This window comes from Salvelinus namaycush, chromosome 9 (genome assembly GCF_016432855.1).
Source record: "Salvelinus namaycush isolate Seneca chromosome 9, SaNama_1.0, whole genome shotgun sequence".
NCBI classification, from domain to species: Eukaryota; Metazoa; Chordata; class Actinopteri; order Salmoniformes; family Salmonidae; genus Salvelinus; species Salvelinus namaycush.
The window spans coordinates 46,783,106-46,799,861 of NC_052315.1; the positions used below are offsets into that span (position 1 = coordinate 46,783,106).

The following is a 16,756-nucleotide window of genomic DNA, read 5'->3' on the forward strand; positions in this document are numbered from 1 at the left end:
TGCACACCAGTATTTCTACTTGCACATCCTCATCTGCACATATATCACTTTAGTGTATATTACTAAATTGTACTACTATTGGCCTATTTATTGCCTTACCTCCTTACTTCATTTGCACACACTGTATACAGATGTTTCTATTGTGTGATTGACTGTACATTTGTTTATTCCATGTGTAACTCAGTGTTGTTGATTTTGTCGCACTGCTTTGCTTTATCTTGGCCAGGTCGCAGTTGTAAATGAGAACTTGTTCTCAACTGGCCTACCTGGTTAAATAAAGGTGAAATAAATAAGGATCTCCATTAATCATCCACTGAGGAATTAGTAAGTGCATATACTCACATTTATAAATGCACTCATTAACAATTCATAAATATACCATTCAAGACATATATAAATACATGAATACATATGTCAATGATGAGTCAAACCCTTAATCAACCATTAACAAATGCCTTATAAATAATCTTATGAGTTGACTCCTTCATAACGGGTTTATAAGCACATTATTCATAATTTACAAATTGTGAACATACTATGATCAAACACCTTATTAATGACATTATAAATCATTAATAAATCATTTCAAATAGTGTTTATAAATGCAGAAATTACTATTTAGAGATTGCTTATTGACATTTACAAATGTCGGAATAATTATTTAGTAATTGGTAAGCAAACTGTTAATAAATCATTTATTAAAGGACCTTGTTATAAAATGTTACCCTTCTTTATATTTATGTTTTAACATGTCAAGAAGATGTCTGGGTTTTAGCATGATCATACATAATGTTCCTTCTACGATACAATGGGTGTGAATAGAAGCAATCAATACAGTATTGTACATTACAATAGCGCTTTGGATTAAATGATACTCTGAATTTGAAACCATTTGGATTTTCTCTGACAATAAGAACCACTATGCTCGACTCTTTACCACCAGATGAGCCTGAGCTGCACGTTGCCTATTAACCTGGTAAAGTCTCCGCCCACCTGTGGTTTCGGCAGCCTTTTAGAGTTCCCCACAGTGTTTTGAGGTGTTTATTAACCACCTCTGTGTGTGCTCACTCCTCTCTCCTGGAGCCCACCTGGCTGCTGCTGCGTGCTTCGCACCCGATTGTTGCATTACAACTGCCTTCTCAGCACCTGTTTTTATCATTTAGAAGTCTGCAGACTCAAATGTGTGGGCAGAACCACCCATGTGGGTCAGTGTCTGACTCTGCCAGTGTCCAAAAACATGCTCCTTCCCTTTTAGAGACAGCGCTGATGCATGCTAAGTAACCAGCTACTGTAACTCATGGGTTGAGTCCCAAAATGTCATTTTAACTATAGTGCTCTACTTTTGAACAGAGCCCTATAGGCCCTGTACAAAGGTAATGCACTATATACAGGGAATAGGGTGCCATTTGGGACACAGACATTACTCCATTGAGCATGCTCTCTGTGACACAACTTATGGCTGGATATCATGCCATATAGCCCCCTAGAGAAACACATCCCGTTTATGTCTGATATGTTGTTCCCTAACAAATATGGTGACTGATAGGTAAAGTGGCCACGGTGTTGATGGCACTGCAGGGCTATGGACTGATAATGGCTCTTAGATTGTAAAATTTTAATTAAGCCCTCAAGGAAAATACAGACTGTATCATCAGTGAAGCCTTATACATCTAAATTCACATTTGGAGAAGATAAGTGCATGCATGATGCCCCCATTTAACACTGTGCTTCTTATCGACCCTCTAGTCTATTCGACTATGAGTGACTTCTTTCTCAGGCTAATGCTGAGCTTATTAATCTGTTTACTTCTACACACCCAACCAACAACTGGAAAGTAATTGATTACTTTCTTTGTAAACAGCTCTTATGTTGTGTTCAGAGGGTAAGTTGAGCAGCACTGGTTGGCTTCAGTGTACACTTTGTGCCATTTGCCAAGTTTAAATCATTGAGTCACATCGCCATTCACTCACATGAATTCTCTGTTGAATACTTAATGTATTCCTGTAAGCCATCTATAGCGGACGTCATTCATTACATAATGTTTTCATATCGTGTTAAATGCTTAGTTCTGTTGTACACACATGAAGATGTCTAGATGACAGCCTGCTATTATAATTCATGTCATGTGGAGGTATAGTGAAGTCTTTGATATAATAAATAAACAGTATATATGGAACTATTCTTAGAGTGTGTAGCTCAAGTCGTAGGCACTCTCCTGTTACCTATTTCCAGGTGATCCTCAATAAAAATAAATATTCTGAACATTAATTGAGAAACTAATATGTTCCCTGTAGATACCAACTCTAAACTGTTGTGCAGTGTTCATAGAATCAGGGAAAACTCATGTCTGTATTGACCTTGCCTTTGGTAGCTCTGTGTGGAGATGATGTCCACCCTGCAGCTACTCCAGCATGATCAAAGACAACCGCTATGAGAATCTGATAGGCTCTGTAAACAAATCCAACTGTAGAGCATCCTCCAGCCTCTATTCATCCATTCATTCCTAACCAATAAGCCTACCTATACCTCTCCAAGGCTCTGTCCAAGGACATTTGTCACAACCCTTATCGCTAAACTTAATCAAATGCTCAACAAGATTCAGGGCTGAATCTCCAATGAGGACAAAAGTTATCTGCTCTAGCTATTAATTGGCACATTTACTTCTGCATACTTCATTAAATACTTTCGTTATCGCCCATTTCCCCTCTCAGTTAAGAAGTTCTTATTTGACACCCAGGCCTCCAATATACTGTAGCTGTGAGGCTCAATTTCTCATCTTAAATGGTTTAAGGAGTCAGGATGAAAGTGCTGTGTGAGTAATAATTCACTCCTTTTGTATTTCCATAGCTCTAAGCATGTGAATGAGGAGATATTGTAGCCAATACCCAATTTATCTTCATAGGCCATTTAAGACATTCAGCTGAGAGTACAGTATGTTCTGTCCCAAAAGAGATAAGAATGATAGTGTCCTGTTCTGAGCGCTCTTCAATCGGTTCCTTTTATTAAACCCATAAGTATCTGCCCAAATTAGAGCACCACTAGTTCAAAAGTTTTTGATAACTTTCTAGCAATAGAAAACATAAAAATCAGCATGTTTGTAGATTCACTAATACAACAATACATTCTAGGGTTTATAAATGTTAAAGCTTCACTGCATACTGTAACTCTCTGTGTACAGGTGTTTTTGGATTCCCCTCTGGCAAGAATTTGGTCTTTTATTTGTAGATCTGAACACGATTTCCCATAAACCCCGTTCTCATAGGTAGTTTTGCGGAGGCCCGATGCAGCCATTTTTATCTCAATATCAAATTATTTCTGGGTAACAATTAAGTACCCTACTGTGATTGTTTTCAATTAAAATGGTTAAAAAAAATGCTTCTTAGCAAAGAGCAATTTCTCAAGCAAGAATTTAGCTAGGACTGTCTGGGATGGGTCTGAGAGAGGGGAAAACTGAAAACTAGCTGTTATTGGCAGAGAGGTTTGGAACTCCCTTTCTTATTGGTCTATTAACTAATTTACAGCCTGGTGATGTCACCAGCAGGCCAAAACTCCAACCCACCAAAACAGGCGGAAATTTCAGGTGGTCTTTTCAAACAGCTCTTACACTAAAAGGGCATTATCATAATTTCACAATATTATTTCAACCTTGTAGTTTGGAAATGTATATAAAACACAAGAAAATCAGGTTTTTGACAGCACTGGGTCTTTAATATAGAGGAGATATTTTTATGATCAGATCAAGCACCCATATATGAAGTAAAGTCAACATAGCAGCAACAGAGGAGACGGAAAGAAAATGCCACGCACAGAACTAAAAAAGGCTCTCGCTAGGACCTGGAGGAGTGCTGGTGGGTGTTCCAGAAGTGACAGATAGGAGAACGAGCACGGAAGTCAAATTTCTGGTAGGTGAAATGAATGTAGGCTGCTGTTGAGTGAGAACGAAGGATTTTAAGAGGAATAGAAAGTCTCAAAGAGAAGGAAATTGGTTATATTTTTTCCTGTTTTAGTAGTAGGAGATTGGCCTTGTTTGCTTTCAATGCACATTGGCAGCTAGTGCACGCGTGATTCTTGGCTAGCTAGCTAGCTAGCTAGCTAACGTGACATAATCCGTGCAGTGATGAGGTCGCGAGGTGACTGGATTGGTTTATTTCAAACATGTGGCACAAATATATGAAATAACTATTTATATTTCTTTGTAATAAACTGTCACGCTTTTGTCCGAAGCTGTCATCAGTGTTGAAAAGTATGTTACACACATGTTGTGCACAGTGCTGCTGACCAAGACAGGGGACTCTGTGGCACATTGTTTACCATCGGAGAGTCTAACCCCACCTACACAAATGAAAACAATTGTGCATTTTATTATATTTTCACAATCAAATGCAAATAGCACGTGATGGCAATGTTGTGGTGGTCACTGCTCAATGAATGCCATTCCAAGTTCCCCATGACAACAACATTGAATAGTGTAGTTATTTTCTTTCGTGATAAGGTAAACGTGATCAATTTCATTATAAAAAAAACAAGGCACTCTTCATACTACAATGCCCTATTGCAGTAGAGTAGCATAAAAAACGCACCAGTGGTGAGTGAACATCTAGCCGATTAAACTCAACTCCACGATTTATGATGGACTAGTGCGGTGACTTGTGTGGGCGGACTGGAGTTCCGAATCTAATCCCATTTTATTGGTCGCATACACATATTCAGCAGATATATTGCCGGTGTAGCGAAATGGTTGTGTGTCTAGCTCCAGCAGTGCAGTAATATGTAACAATACACACACATCTAAAAAGTAAAAAATATAGAAATATGAGGATGAGCAATGTCTGAAGTGTGTATCTATGGAATTTATAGACAATATGGACAGTATATGGATATAATATGTAGTATATCTGAAGAGTAGTATACAGTGCCTTCGGAAAGTATTCAGACACCTTGACTTTTTCTACATTTTGTTATGTTACAGCCTTATTCTAAAATGGATTTAAAAAAAATCCTCAACAATCTACACACAATACCCCATAATGACAAAGCAAAACAGGTTTAGAATTTTTGTCAAATTTATTACAAATTAAAAAAAACATGCCTTATTTACATAAGTATTCAGACCCTTTGCTATGAGACTGGAAATTCAGCTCAGGTGCATACTGTTTCCATTGATAATCCTTGAGATGTTTCTACAACTTGATTGGAGTCCACCTGTGGTAAATTCAATTGATTGGACATGATTTGGAAAGGCACACACCTGTCTATATGAGGTCCCACAGTTGACAGTGCATGTCAGAGCAAAAACCAAGCCATGAGGTCGAAGGAATAGTCTGTAGAGCTCTGAGACAGGATTGTGTCGAGGCACAGATCTGGGGAATGGTACCCAAAAAATTCTGCAGCATTGAAGGTCTCCAAGAACACAGTGGCCTCCATCATTCTTAAATGGAAGAAGTTTGAAACCACAAGACTCTTCCTAGAGCTGGTCGCCCGGCCAAACTGAGCAATTGGGGGAGAAGGGCCAGAACTCGATGGTCATTCTGACAGAGCTCTGGAGTTTCTCTGTGGAGATGGGAGAACCTTCCAGAAGGACAACCATCTCTGCAGCACTCCACCAATCAGGCCTTTATGGTAGACCGGCCAGATGGAAGCCACTCCTCAGTAAAAGGCACATGACAGTCCATTTGGAGTTTGCCAAAAGGCACCTAAATACTCTCAGACCATGAGAAACAAGATTCTCTGGTCTGATGAAACCAAGATTGAACTCTTTAGCTCTGCGTCACATGCCAAGCGTCACATCTGGAGGAAACCTGTGACCATCCCTACGGTGAAGCATGGTGGTGGCAGCATCATCCTGTGGGAATGGAATTATCAGAGGCAGGGACTGGGAGACTAGTCAGGATTGAGGCAAAGATAAACAGAGCAAAGTACAGAGAGATCCTTGATGAAAACTTGCTCCAGAGCACTCAGGACCTCAGACTTGGGTGAAGTTTCACCTTCCAACAGGACAACGACGCTAAGCACACATGCAAGACAACACAGGAGTGTCTTCGGGACAAGTCTCTGAATGTCCTTGAGTGGCCCAGCCAGAGCCCGAACTTGAACCTGATCGAACATCTCTGGAGAAACCTGAAAAAAGCTGTGCAGCAACGTTTCCCATCCAGCCTGACAGAGCTTGAGAGGATCTGCAGAGAAGAATGGGAGAAACTCTCAAAATACAGATGTGCCAAGCTTGTAGCGTCATACCCAAGAAGACTTGAGGCTGTAATCGCTGCCAAAGTTTTCTTCAATGAAGTACTGAGTAAAGGGTCTGAATACTTATGTAAATTTTATTTTTAAATTGTTAATACATTTGGCATTATGGGGTATTGTGTGTAGATTGAGGGAATAAAAATAGATTTAATACGTTTTTAGAATAAGGCTGTAATGTAACAATATGGAAAAAGTAAAGGGGTCTGAATACTTTCCGAAGGCACTGTATGTACAGCAATAGTTAAATAGGATAGGCCTTGACTAGAATACAGTATATACATATGAAGTGGGTAAAACAGTATGTGACATTATTAAAGTGACCAGTGTTCCATGACTATGTACATAGGGCAGCAGCCTCTATGGTGCATGTTAGAGTTAATTGGGTGGTAGCCGGCTAGTGACAGTGACTAAAGTTCAATACAGGGTACTGGGCGGAGGCAGGCTAGTGGTGACTATTTAACAGTCTGATGGCCTTGAGATTGAAGAACAGCTTCTATCTCTTGGTCCCTGTTTTGATGCACCTGTACTGACCTCGCCTTCTGGATTGTAGCGGGCTGAACCGGCCGTGGCTCGGGTGGCTGAGGTCCTTGATAATCATCTAGGCATTCCAACATCATAATTACACACAACATTGTTCTGTGTAATTGGGGGCTATTCTTTGGGTGCTGAAATCAGTCGTTTTTGATAAAAACTTAATTTTATGCGACAACGGAGATCCAGTCTGCCCACACTAGTCGCCGCTCAACTCCATCGTAAATCGTTGAGTTTTTAGTCAGCTAGTAAACATCATGCAATGATCAAGTGGGCTAATTCACATGAAAATATTTATGTGCCTGGCCCCTGCAGCAACCAATCAGATTGTTTTCTCTGGCATTATTTCCCTGCTGCATCAATAATGACTGAGGGTACATTTGTGAACGACCGTCTCGATTCGGTCTTACATTGGATAAAAGTAGAGACTCAGAGCTAGAAAATGGTATATCATACACTACAGTTGAGGAACAATTGGAAAGTAATTCTGATTTTGAAAGTTGATAAACTTGTAACCCCACTTTTGAGAAAATGGCCTTGAATATTTTGGTACACCTACTGGAGAGCTCTTCTTTGTCTACACCTATTCAGCATCGTTTAAAACCCTCTTAAGCCTTAGCCCACCCATCTCTTTAAGGATTCACATATGAGGCCATGTGGTAAACACATGCTACATCAAATAAAATCTAAGTTTATTTGTCACATGCACAGAATACAGAAGCTCTAAACGTTACAGTGAAGTGGTTACTTGCATAGTAGCAATATCATAAACAGAAAGTGTCCAGATAAATATTTTATCATTATTAGATTACTTTTACCCTATACACTTGTCTAAATTGATGGGTCATGTGAAAGAAATGCTATAACCAACCCGCCCAGCCACATCTAGCTAAGTGGATGGGTCACTATTGTCTAGACATGTACACATGTTCATGAAATACAATAGATGGCCGTAATCATCCCCAGACACGCATGGCTAATTTGATGGGTTATGTAATAATCTGGCCAGAGTGGTCTTTTGTTTAGACATGTAGCTAGCTAGCTAAACAATAAACCGGCATAATCCCAACTCATACTACTACCAAAACAAAATGATCATAGCTGTAGTAGGAATCTGCAGGTAGCTAAAGCTAACAAACTAGGTTCAATGTTAGCTAGCTAACATTAGGCTATAACTAGCAATGCAAATGGTTTCTAATTCAAATAATATTACTACACAGATCATACACGTAACTTTAGCTAGCGAGCCAGCAAGCTAACGTCTGCTAGCTAACTAACAGTAAGCTTTAACTTGCAATAAAAATGACTTTCTCACAAAATTTGAAACTTCTATCTGAAAATATAGCTAGACTCTTACCCGTATACATGTAGGAACGCTTCATGGCAGACTGGAACAATTTAACTCCGTTTTGTTTGTAGTTACATCTTGTTTGGCCAGTGCTGTGTCAAGTCACTCTGCTTCACACTGACCGTGGCGTGTGCAGAAAGTAGCCCATACATTTTTCCAACTGATCTATCTAAAGCATCTGTTAAATTTAGGGCATTAATATTGAGAAAAGTAGCAAAACGTTTGTAGTTCTCGATGGCTAACGTTATATCTTTCAAAAATGGCGCGGTAGAAAGGACTGTCAACACATACTGACCTGCTCACGTTCTAGACCGAAGCATGCTACATGGCAGACAAATCCAAACTCCTCTCCCAGCATGTCCAGCCCATCCATTATCTCAGCCAATCATGGCTAGCAGGAAGGTTCCTGTCTTTTTCTGTGGCTAAACCAACTAGGCTCGTAATTTAACAATTTTCTTCGTATTTATGAATGGAATACAAGGTTGTTATTAAGCCACATGAAAGTTCACATGTTGCACAAGGCAATTCTGTCAAAATACGCATTTTTATAAAAAATAAATGTTTACGTTCAAATTCCGCTCCTGTGAAGTAGTGACGTGCGACATACACCTAGTTTCCTAAAACGAGTCACATTTGATTTATTCTACACTTCTGAGTGGTATTTACAGTATTATGTCTCAAAATAAGTAGGCTATACCCTTCATAGTGATTAGCCTACATTTGGCACTGACCTCAAACTCCCCATTGACTGCCCAAGGTATCAGAAGCTGGGATTTGTTGTAATGCTCATTCCAGGTGCAGGCAGACAGTGAGTCTGATGTTCTGCTTGAGAGACAAATCCCATTTGTGGGCCTGGGCAGTACCCATGAGCTCCATTAATCACCTTAGTTTTGGCTGAGCGACCATGGTCCTGCCCTACATCACACCAGGCTGCTCGGTGTCTGGAGGAGATGAATAAACAGTGATTAGGGTAAAGGGATTAGTCGGTATACAACTTATTTTATACAACCTTTTGAAGACTTCTGAAGACTATACCACCACCCAGCCTAACTACTCAAAATAGATTGTAATACAATATATGAATCACAAATGAAAAAAGATTGATTAAATATATGGCGTCAGCAAAGCAGACATTTCCCCCCCTTCTTCGAGGAACGATACATACATCTGCCATGCACCATTTCACACAGCTCGCTGTGTGGACTGGCCACATGGACCCTGCCTGCTGAGCAGAGCGATAGTGGTAGTCACAGACGGAGGCAGTGAGGTGCTACTTCTCCATCTGCGGAGGACTCTTGTCTTTAATTAAGCACTCATCAGGAAAAGTCTATCTACTGCTCGCTGGCTGGCTCTCAGTGGTGTGCTGTCTCTCTCTCTCTGGGGTCTCTCGTGAAAAAAAGGGTCTCTCATTGATAATGGGATTCTCTAATTGGTGCTTTAGTCCTGTAGTTGGTGAAAATATGGAGAGAGAAATAGTTGGTGTTTTTGAGCACACTGGACAAAGTTGACTTATTTGTTTGTTTGCGTGTTATGAGGCTGTTTCTTTCGGTGTAGTCCATGCAGAGTCTGAACCCACTGAACCTTTCAGGACTGGTGAGATGGGCTAACTGACGACAGGCCTGGTTGTGGTGAGATTTGCATGGCAAGCTCTCAGACCAATGTTTCGCTTCCTTTAGGCTATATGGGCGGCAGGTAGCTTAGTGGTTAAGAGCATTGGGCCAGTAGCTTAGCGGTTGAGTGTTGGGCCAGTAACTGAAATGTGTCTGGTTCGAATCCCCGTGCTGGCAAGGTGGAAAAAATCTGCCATTCTGTCCTTGAGCAAGGCAGTTAACCCCTAACAACAACTGCTCCCCGATGACGTCGGTTAAGGCAGGCCCCCCCCCCGCACCTCTCATTCAGAGGTTGGGTTAAATGCGGAAGACACATTTCGATTGAATGCATTCAGTTGTGCAACATACTAGGTATTCCCTTTCCCCTTACTAGCTAGGCGCCTAGCTCTGTTGCCCTCACTCCCCCACATGACAATGGTGATTATTGATTTCAAATGCGTTGCTGTTTGAAGCTCTGAATGTTGCTTCAGGGGTCTTAAACATCTAGAAAAATACTGTCTTCGTAGCCGATTTACCAAATAGTTACTGTTTTTATTTTTCGGAAGTTTAGTATTTTTGTAAGCCATTACATTTGAACTTTGGGATCCCAGAGAAATGCTAATACCCATGATTACAGTACTCAGTACTCATCTGTGTATTCATGAGTGTTCTCTTGATGAAACTGCATGAGCCTTAGCTAAAACAAACCAGAGATGAGCAGTGATTGTAGCCCTACGTGTGTTAGAGGTCATCTGTTTATGCTGTGCTCCAAATGTTTACGTTTCCCAGTGCAACATACTGTAGGCATGGTTTAGTGAGAGAGCAGCTGGTACTTGGCTCGATTGTTTTGCTTCTAGGTAGGCTACTGACTTCATCTCTCGCATCAGTGTTTGTTTGCTGATATTCCTGTAGCCTAAATGTCATCCAAAGAAATTATCAATCATTGAGGTTATTTGACCTTACAGCATTCATTACCTACATTTAATTGATTCTGAAGTTTGATACATTGCTCAGTATTATGCATGGTCTTGACATTGTAAAGTCTTGGTTGGTACCCTGCCCTTTTCTCCAGTTCATTCTGTTGCTACAGCCAAGCTATGGCTTTTTTCAAGCTCTAATCAAGCCCCTTCTCCGGGTCATGGGTTTTGTGGGGATTGGAGTGCTTTCCCGGTAAAGCTGAGGAGAAATGCTGCGACGGCAGAACTGCAGAGAGTTTGGGGAAAGCTAGTGACGTCTGGCTGTAATCAGTATCCCTTGGTGCCTTAGTGTATCATCCCTGGTGGATTTATTGGTCTGAAATGCCTTTCCTGTGTGAACATTACTCATTGGCTGATATGATACACAGAGCCCTGGAAATCCAATTGTAGCAAAATAGAACTCATCATTTGATGTAGGGTAGAGACAATGGGGAAAACACAACAACGGATCTACTTTATCACGCATCTGAATATGGGGCCTTTGTGAAATGCATTTGTTGTGTGTGCCCAATGGTTTTTATGGTTAAATTCGTTCCAAACAGTAAAATGACGTGACCAACGGAATATACTGTGCATGAAACAGAAATGTTACAATAAGAGCTTTTTAAATTTTTTTTCATGCGATAATAGCGAGCCTATCATCTCATATTATTGAACATGCAACTACTGTAGCCTGGTTGCCATCTCTGTTCAGCTGTTACATGCCACTTCTGTCATTTAAAATGACAGGAGTGGCAAGGAGTGGAATGTTAACTGTCGTCTGGGGACCAGTCTTTTTCACTATGTAATGAAGCAGCAGGGGTTTGAACCAAAATGATTTTCCAATCGTTTCATTCTGAACAGAGCCATTTTTTGTTGTTGTTGTTCCGTTCCACTGTTCCGACCAGCAAAATAAAGTTCTGAACCGGTTCGAACGGTTTATATTGTTCCTTTATAAACCTCTGAAATTGGCATTTAAAAAAAACATTTAGCTCTACACTAAATTACTTCACCAATGGATAAAGCAGCTATGGAGTGGACAAGTGTAGTATAGGATGCGACAAAAACTTTGCGGGTGAAGAGCGCATGAAGAGAGCATGCTGGGCATGAAGCGTTGGGCATCTTGTTGTTATAACATGCATTATCTGAACAAAGCCCACGGAATTATACCTATGAAAGAGCGGCTCCTATGAAGGAACTTCAGTGATGACTATTCAACGGCTCAGACACGAGACGTATGTGGCAGGGACTCCAGACAATCACGGATTACAAAGGGAAAACCAGCCATGTCGTGGACACCAACGTCTTGCTCCCGGACAAGCTAAACACCTTCTTTGCCCGCTTTGAGGATAACACAGTGCCACCAACACGGGCCGCTCCCGAGGCCTGTGAGCTATTGTTCTCCGTGGCCGACGTGAGTAAGACATTTAAGGCTGCCGGCCCAGACAGCACATTTTTTGTCCATTAAAATAACATAAAATTGATCAGAAATACAGTGTAGACATTGTTAATGTTGTAAATGACTATTGTAGCTGTAAACAGCTGATTTATTTATGGCCATTATCAGCAACCATCACTCCTGTGTTCCAATGGCATTTTGTGTTAGCTAATCCAAGTTTATCATTTTAAGAGGCTAATTGATCATTAGAAAACCCTTTTGCAATTATGTTAGCACAGCTGAAAACTGTGGTGCTGATTTAAAGAAGCAATACAACTGGCCTTCTTTAGATTAGTTGAGTATCTGGAGCATCAGCATTTGTGCATTCGATTACAGGCTCAAAATGGCCAGAAACAAAGAACTTTCTTCTGAAACTCGTCAGTCTATTCTTGTTCTGAGAAAGGAAGGCTATTCCATGTGAGAAATTGCCAAGAAACTGAAGATCTTGTACAACGCTGTGTACTACTCCATTCACAGAACAGTGCAAACTGGCTCTAACCAGAATAGAAAGAGGAGTGGGAGGCCCGGTGCACAACTGAGCAAGAGGATAACTACATTAGAGTGTCTAGTTTGAGAAACAGACGCCTCACAAGTCCTCAACTGGCAGCTTCATTAAATAGTACCCGCAAAACACCAGTCTCAATGTCATCAGTGAAGAGGCGACTACGGGATGCTGGCCTTCTAGGCAGAGTTGCAAAGAAAAAGCCAAATCTCAGACTGGCCAATAAAAATAAGATTAAGATGGGCAAAATAACACAGACACTGGACAGAGGAAGATTGGAAAAAAGTGTTATGGACAGACAAATTTAAGTTTGTGTTCGGATCTCAAAGAAGAACATTTGTGAGACGCAGAAAAAATGAAAAGATGCTGGAGGTTGACGCCATCTGTCAAGCATGGTGGAGGCAATGTGATGGTCTGGGGGTGCTTTGGTGGTGGTAAAGTGGGAGATTTGTACAGTGTAAAAGGGATCTTGAAGAAGGAAGGCTATCCCTCCAATTTGCAACGCCATGCCATACCCCATGGACAGCGCTTAATTGGAGCCAATTTCCTCCTACAACAAGACAATGACCCAAAGCACAGCTCCAAACTATGCAATAACTATTTAGGGAAGAAGCAGTCAGCTGGTATTCTGTCTATAATGGAGTGGCCAGCACAGTCACCGGATCTCAACCCTATTGAGCTGTTGTGGGAGCAGCTTGACCGTATGGTACATAACAAGTGCCCATCAAGCCAATCCAACTTGTGGGAAGTGCTTCAGGAAGCGTGGGGTGAAATATCTTCAGATTACCTCAACAAATTGACAACTAGATTGCCTAAAGGTCTGCAAGGCTGTAATTGCTGCAAATGGAGGATTCTTTGACGAAAGCAAAGTTTGAAGGACAATTATTATTTCAATTAAAAATCATTTATTTATAATCTTGTCAACATCTTGACTATATTTCCTATTCATTTTGCAACTCATTTCATGTATTTTTTTCATGGAAAACGAGTACATTTCTAAGTGACCCCAAAACTTTTGAACGGTAGTGTACATGGAACACTGGTCACTTTAACAGTGGCGTGCCTGGGGCCTGGGCCTTCAGTGAGGTACTACACAGTCCCACCCGAATTAATCCACCTCTTATTACCATCATTATGATGCCATGGCTCTAGACACTATACATTTAGACAGAAACGCAGTATAACCAGGCGTTGCGTCACCTTGAAATTGACAAATTGACATTTTTGGGTAAACAGTGTTTACCCAAAAACATGACACAATCAATGAGTCTTTTCAATATTTCCCTTCACCTTTTCATTGTGCAGCTCCGTTGCCCTGCGCGCTTGTTCGTTGAGCTGTAGATCCACTCCGGTGTCCCCAAAAGTTTTCAAAAGCACCGGAGCCTGTGAGCCATTGATAGCGCTCGTAGTTGGAACCCCTTTCCCGCCTGTGACAGGCTTTGTAGCGTCGGCGTCGGGCGACCTCTCCTTACAATGTCTAACTTTTCTTGAAAAGTTCGTCTTGAGAATGGCGTTATAATTATATCCTCGACCAAATCGATATCTTCTCCTCCTTCCGCCATTGTGGGTTAAAAAAACAGCTTAGTAGTACGCGAATTAATTCATCAAATTCAGTTTCCTAGATCTGCATAGACCTGCCCATAGGACCTGCCTCTCAATATTGGTAATCCAATCAAAAGACGTGCACGCACTACGCCTGCTAGCTGGCTCCTGTGTCACACTGGAGCCAGCCAGCAGGCGTACAATAGCCAACTCTAAAGCTGATTGGTTGACACTAAATTTTCATTTCCATTCACTATAAGCTACAAGCGCCCGCACTGTTGATTCTGAAGGCCTGAGGGCAGATTTTAGACCCCTGGCAACACATGATGGCTGAATATGATTGGATAAAAGATCTAACATAAAGACCAGCCCTCCAAATCTCAACCTGGGGCTGGAAGCAGTGCAACCAAGAGGAAAGCTATGAAATGAAGAGTATAACTCTTACTCTGGGGAATAATTTAATACATATTTGTGGGAAAATATATTTAAAAAAAAATTATATTCTGATGATGTTTAGGCCAGCAGAGAAGGCCTTGCTGGCCCTGACGGCCCACCACTGCACTTTAATAATAGAACACTTTTCACTTTAATAGTTTTTACATACTGTTTTATAGGGCTGACCTCATTTACTCGACCGGTCGATTGGCTGTTTGACCAAGATTTTCTTTAGTCGAGCAGTGGCAAATATATCTATAAAAAAATTATATGGCACACGAGACACCTGATTCATGCCCGTCTGATTGGACTAATCCATTGCGGTGGCTGCGGCGATGGCACACCAGTATCACCAGTAGTACATTTTAAAGTTAATTACCATCATTTGTAATCTACAACGTTTGTTTGGTACTGTAATTTCTGTTAATGCAGTCAATATTCTATTAATACGGGGGCGCTGGTGAGCAGCAACATGTGAAGACGCGTTTTCTCGGTGCTCCTGAGAACAATTAACTATTAATACTTGACCAACACCTTTCCTACCATGTTAATTTTGTAACATTTAATTAGGAATCAAACCCAACTCACTTTTTTCTGACATTTATGGTGGAAATTACAAGATTATGTTATAATGCTATTATTGCATCAAATGGTTGTTTTATGCAACAGAATAAAGGGTTGGTAGAAGGCTCACCTGTGTGTGTTCTACTGAGGATGGGCCTCTGGGAGATAACACTGACAGGAGATTTACCATGTCTTTTGGGTGATAAAACCTAAAGAGACCACATTCCAGAGCATGAGTTAATGTTTATGTTCTATACGGTACCAGGGAAAGAGAACTGTTTTTACAGCAGATACGGTCTGCTGTGAATTATAAGTATCTTTCATACATATCTTAACCTTGTGACCCGTTCTATACATCTGTTGTTCGTCATGTAGGTTGAAAGGGGTGTATCTTGGCAATAAAATACCTTTTGTACTTTTGTCTCAAACAGCCATCATTATCGTAGAGCACTCAATCGATTCACTTTATATGTGTGCGTTGTATTGACCTGCTCCCTTATTAATAAGTGATTAAATATTTAGTTTAAGTTTAACTCTGACTTGTGTGATAAATGTGTCTCTCCTCATTTGATAGTAAAGAAATTAACCACCACACATTTTTGGCCTTTTCATTGTAAAATGTCAAAACAACGGCCGCGAGTCACAAATGAGCAGGCCTCTACTAAAGCCTCGGACTCACCGGACACTGACATGGACTCTGATCCCCCCCCGACCTAGCCAAGGTAATTGTGTCTATCATTAAGTCTGAACAGACTGTGCTGGCTAAGGTGGAGTCACTATCCACTGACCTATCCTCACAAATAGCCACTCTCGCCACTGAGGTCAACACAAAGATCGACTCCGTTAAAGAAGACTTGGCGAAACAGGACACCTGTCTGAATATTTTCATTTTTTTTATTTCACAAGGTAGGCAAGTTGAGAACAAGTTCTTCAGTTCGACACATACAACAACACAGAGTTACACATGGAGTAAAACAAACATACAGTCAATAATACAGTAGAAAAATAAGTCTATATACAATGTGAGCAAATGAGGCGAGATAAGGGAGGTAAAGGCAAAAAAAAGGCCATGGTGGCGAAGTAAATACAATATAGCAAGTAAAACACTGGAATGGTAGATTTGCAAAGTAGAGAGAGAGATGTGCAATGCAAAGAGATGTGCAAAGTAGAGATAGAAATAATGGGGTGCAAAGGAGCAAAATAAATTATATAAATACAGTAGGGGGAGAGGTAGTTGTTTGGGCTAAATTATAGATGAGCTATGTACAGGTGCAGTAATCTGTGAGCTGCTCTGACAGCTGGTGCTTAAAGCTAGTGAGGGAGATAAGTGTTCCCAGTTTCAGAGATTTTTGTAGTTCGTTCCAGTCATTGGCAGCAGAGAACTGGAAGGAGAGGCGGCCAAAGGAAGAATTGGTTTTGGGGGTGACCAGAGAGATATACCTGCTGGAGCGCGTGCTACAGGTGGGTGCTGCTATGGTGACTAGCGAGCTGAGATAAGGGGGGACTTTACCTAGCAGGGTCTTGTAGATGACCTGGAGCCAGTGGGTTTGGCGACGAGTATGAAGCGAGGGCCAGCCAACGAGAGCGTACAGGTCGCAGTGGTGGGTAGTA

General features: G+C 41.1%; 1 protein-coding gene across 2 annotated transcripts in view; it reads left to right on the forward strand.

Moving 5' to 3' along the window:
• Positions 1–3,832: 3,832 nt before the first annotated feature.
• Positions 3,833–16,756, forward strand: part of immp2l (inner mitochondrial membrane peptidase subunit 2) — a 168,982-nt gene continuing 156,058 nt past the window's right edge. For both annotated transcript variants that reach the window (XM_039001555.1, XM_039001554.1), the window contains exon 1: positions 3,833–3,902. The gene's annotated coding sequence lies outside the window, so the exon portion shown is untranslated. The remainder of the gene's footprint in view (positions 3,903–16,756) is intronic.